Here is a 5,545-nt window from a genome sequence, read left to right as displayed (position 1 = left end):
TTATGGCTGCATAGTATTCCATGGTGTATATATGTACCACGTTTTCTTAATCCAGTCTATCGTTGTTGGACATTTGGGTTGGTTCCAAGTCTTTGCTATTGTGAATAGTGCCGCGATAAACATACGTTTGCAAGTGTCTTTATAGCAGCATGATTTATAGTCCTTTGGGTATATACCCAGTAATGGGATGGCTGGGTCAAATGGTATTTCTAGTTCTAGATCCCTGAGGAATCGCCACACTGACTTCCACAATGGTTGAACTAGTTTACAGTCCCACCAACAGTGTAAAAGTGTTCCTATTTCTCCACATCCTCTCCAGCACCTGGAGTTTCCTGACTTTTTAGTGATTGCCATTCTAACTGGTGTGAGATGGTATCTCATTGTGGTTTTGATTTGCATTTCTCTGATGGCCAGTGATGATGAGCTTTTTTTCATGTGTCTGTTGGCTGCATAAATGTCGTCTTTTGAGAAGTGTCTGTTCATATCCTTTGCCCACTTTTTGATGGGGTTGTTTTTTTCTTGTAAATTTGTTTGAGTTCTTTGTAGATTCTGGATATTAGCCCTTTTCAGATGAGTAGATTGCAAAAATTTTCTCCCATTCTGTAGGTTGCCTTTTCACTCTGATGGTAGTTTCTTTTGCTGTGCAGAAGCTCTTTAGTTTAATTAGATCCCATTTGTCAATTTTGGCTTTTGTTGCCATTGCTTTTGGTGTTTTAGACATGAAGTCCTTGCCCATGCCTATGTCCTGAATGGTATTGCCTAGGTTTTCTTCTAGGGTTTTTATGGTTATAGGACTAACATTTAAGTCTTTAATCCATCTTGAATTAATTTTTCTATAAGATGTAAGGAAGGGATCCAGATTCAGCTATCTACATATGGCTAGCCAGTTTTCCCAGCACGATTTATTAAATAGAGAATCCTTTCTCCATTTCTTGTTTTCGTCAGGTTTGTCAAAGATCAGATAGTTGTAGATATGTGGCATTATTTCTGAGGGCTCTGTTCTGTTCCATTGGTCTATATCTCTGTTTTGGTACCAGTACCATGCTGTTTTGGTTACTGTAGCCTTGTAGTATAGTTTGAAGTCAGGTAGCGTGGTGCCTCCAGCTTTGTTCTTTTGGCTTAGGATTGACTTGGCGATGCAGGCTCTTTTTTGGTTCCATATGAACTTTAAAGTAGTTTTTTCCAATTCTGTGAAGAAAGTCATTGGTAGCTTGATGGGGATGGCATTGAATCTATAAATTACCTTGGGCAGTATGGCCATTTTCATGGGATGCCCTCTCTCACCACTCTTATTCAACATATTGTTGGAAGTTCTGGCCAGGGCAATCAGGCAAGAGAAGGAAATAAAGGGTATTCAGTTAGGAAAAGAGGAAGTCAAATTGTCCCTGTTTGCAGATGACATGATTTTATATCTAGAAAACCGCATCGTCTCAGCCCAAAATCTCCTTAAGCTGATAGGCAATTTCAGCAAAGTCTCAGGATGCAAAATCAATATTGAAAAATCACAAGCATTCTTATACACCAATAACAGACAAACAGAGGGCCAAATCATGAGTGAACTCCCATTCACAATTGCTTCAAAGAGAATAAAATACCTAGGAATCCAACTTACAAGGGATGTGAAGGACCTCTTCAAGGAGGACTACAATGAAATAAAAGAGGATACAAACAAATGGAAGAACGTTCCATGCTCATGGGTAGGAAGAATCAATATCAGACAAATATTTTTATGGTCACATCTCTATTGAAAATATTCAAATGCCTCCCCTTTACCTTCAGAAGAGAATTTAAATTCATCAATTTATTATTCTTCCATTTACATTATAATATATTTTTAAATTTTATTTTCACTAAGATTTATTTGTAGTAATAATAATGATGACAGTAATAATAATAATGGCAGACTATACATAACAGATAACGTGTGTCAGGCATCATTCTGAACCATTTGTACATGTTAAAGTTTTAATCCTCATAAAAATTCAAAGAGGCAGATACAATTATATTCTCCAATTTATGCAAGAGAAAACAAAATAAAAGATGGCTTCAATAACTTGTCTAGGGTCACAGAGCTAGAGGTTAGCTGAGCTGGATATGAAGATAGGGAGTGTCACTTCAGAATCTGTGCTACTAACATCTACATTCACATGCCTCTCTAAAGTAAACATTTGAGCTATCCTATTGGTATACTAAAATTCATAGTTTTGAAACAAAATGAAAGATTCTCAATCTTTAATGTTTTTAAGTAAAAAAGTTACATGAAATTTTGAAAGTCTTGTCAAGACTTACCTTTTTTATAAAACGTTCAGCAATCCAAATTTGAAGTACTTTCTCCTTCTGAGTGTTCATGAATCTGTTTATCTTATGGAAAATATTGTTTTCTAGCTTTCTGTATTTTATGGATTAATGAACTTTAATTGTTCTTTGTTTTCTAGCTTTCTGTATTTTGTGGATTAATGAACTTTAATTTAATACACTAAAATATTTGAAAATTGGGATGTTTAGAAGAGAATTTTTAGAAGAGAATTTAAATTCATCAGTTTATTATTCTTCCATTTACATTATAATATATTTTTAAATTTTATTTAAAATTTATGACTAGGTCATAATTTTATTATTGTTATGCAACTAGCACTTGTTAATTTCCCATTCCCCTCCCAAATCTCTGTTTTTTTGACCTTTATAGATTAACACATTATTGTGATTAATTTTTGCCTTTATTTCAAATATTCTATTTTGTTTTTATTATATCTCTTCATATTCTATAAACTATTAAGATATAATGTTTTAAACAATTATGAATGCTAATAAGAATGCCATTGATTCATTGACAGAACTATAAATCAGTATTGGATACTAGAAAATTATTTTAGCAAAATGCATTGGGGCCCTTGTTGTGTTATATAATTTATACTGCTAATTCAAAATTTTGTTTATACTCCTAATCCTGTTCTGGAACATTATTGTCAAGATATAGGAAATACAGAAGAATTTATATGTAGACATGTACATTGTAGTATTATTTCTAATAGTGGAAAATTTAAAACACTATAATATTGAGCTAAAAAATAACAGAGGTATTCCTCATTCTTATTAATATTCTGTCTTTGAAAACATTACTTACAAATAGATATATATGTAAAAATTAACTATAGTTTCTAAATAAAAGGTAAGGCATTTATGATACACAATAAATAATTTTGAATATTACACAGACATAAAAAAGAACAAGACATGTCTTTTGTGGGAACATGGATGAAGTTGGAGGCTATCATCCTTAGCAAACTGTATTAGTACATTCTCATACTGACATGAAGAAATACATGAGACTGGGTAATTTATAAAGAAAAAGAGGTTTAATGGACTCACAGTTCCACATGGCTTAGGAGGCCTCACTGTCATGTTAAAAGGTGAAGGAGGAGCAACGGCACATCTTGCATGGCAGCAGGCAAGGGAACTCATCTTTATAAAACCATCAGATATCATGAGACTAATTCACTCTCACGGGAACAGGATGGGGAACCCCACTCCCATAATTCAATTACCTTCCACTGGGTTCCTTCCATGACATGTGGGGATTATGGGAGTTACAATTCAATATGATATTTGAGTGGGGACACAGCCAACCCATATCACAAATTAGCACAGCAACAGAAAACCAAATATCACATGTTCTTACTTATAAGTAGGAGCTGAATGACAAAGAAGGAAATAATAGACACTGGGGTTTACTTGAGGAGGGAGGTTGGGGAGAGGGAGAGGAGTGGAAAAGATAATTATGGAGTACTGAGATTAATACCTGGGTGATGTAATATTATGTACAACAATCTCCTGTGACACATGTTTATTTATGTAACAAATCTTCACATGTACCCCCAAACCTAAAATAAAAATTTTTTAAATATATAAATAAAAATAAACATGTGCATAGAACAATGATTAAAAGCCATACCCATTAATAAATTGTCTTTTCCACAGGATTATAGTTCAAGCAAAGCATCAATGATATCTTTATTGCTAAAACCTGGGAGTCATTTTTCATATTTCATCTTATTTACTATCTCTTAATTGTTAAATAATTTTCTTCATTTTCTCCTTCTTGAAATATCTCTAAATTGTAATACTTAGACAATTGACTTGTTTGCTGCTTTCTTTACTCATTATTTTTATTCTTGCATGACTGCTTCTCTTTCTCTGCCAAAAGTTTAAATGTCTGATGTTAAAAGCAAACATTTTCAGTAGTTTTTTCTTCTCCTTCAGTATAATTATTCTGAATTATCTCATGCATACCAATTATTCATATGTACAATCTCCTCTGTACTCACTCTCCAATTATTGTTGATTAAGTCTAGAACTTCCTATCCATGTCGTGATCTATATACACAGCTACTTGTTCTATCTCCTAACCAAATTTCCCACAGACATGTAAAATTGAATGTATTCCATAGTCAGTTTATCATCTCACCAAATATTTTTCTTCTGTAATATAGCCTGTATCGAAGAATAAATGAGAAAGAATAAAATGTACAACTTCTTTTTACTTTCTCCTATATCAAGCCATAATTCAAATGTTCCTGATTATCTCTCAAGTATTGATTCTTCCTTCCTTTCTATTGTAGTGTTTTTATATTTAGCATATTTTATTATTTCTTCTAAATTAGCCATTTAGAGTTTTACCTTAAAACAGATGTTTTCAGGAACACTGACTATTACATTCCCTGTGGAGTTAAGAAATAAGTTGTAAAAATCCAGAAACTATGACTTAACATGTAAACTTGGTTTTTCAGCCACAGTGAACAAGAGAAGCAACTAAGGGACCATTTGCCTTGTTAATGACAGAACTCAATAGATTTCCGATCGTTCTCCACTGGGCTTCTAAGTCTTATTCAGTCAGGAGACCTGTAGGGAAGACACTCAGCTTGGCTGAGAACAGCACAGTGGTAACTGGAGGGAGGAGAAAAGTAATACATCTTTGTGTTATTGGCCCTTGATTTCTGGAATATTAATAAATTGACTCCTTAACTGACTAACGAATATCCTTTCTCATGCCTCTAGTCCTTATGCCTTCCTGATACGTTTTCTTATTTGTTCTCTGTTCAATTTCCAAGCTATCCACTGATCTAATTGGTAGTTAGATAATAGGCTACGTTCTCCTTCCTCAAAAAAGGAATTGTATATTGATTTCAATTATTCACGTATGACTCTCGGAAGCAACACAGAATATATGTACCCTCTTATCTATGAAGAACATTTTGAATGGTATCAGTGCAGTGATCAAATTACCCTCTAAATCTTTTTTCAATTAAATATGATAAGTTTCTCAAATCTTAATGTTTTTCTACAGCCAGATCTCCTTATCTGGAAATATTCCACTCAGTCATTGTCCCTTTCCATATACATATAAAATACTAAAAAATGCTTGAATACCATCTTCAAAATATCAGGTAAAAAGAACAGATATAGGGATATGGAGCCACACAAAACAGTCAAGATTTTAGAACTAAACAATCAAAAAAGATGCTGAAGGTCAATTAAGGAAGGACAC

This window comes from Pongo abelii, chromosome 2, assembly GCF_028885655.2.
Source record: "Pongo abelii isolate AG06213 chromosome 2, NHGRI_mPonAbe1-v2.0_pri, whole genome shotgun sequence".
In the NCBI taxonomy this organism is placed as follows: domain Eukaryota; kingdom Metazoa; phylum Chordata; class Mammalia; order Primates; family Hominidae; genus Pongo; species Pongo abelii.
Note: the sequence above shows the minus strand (reverse complement) of the source record.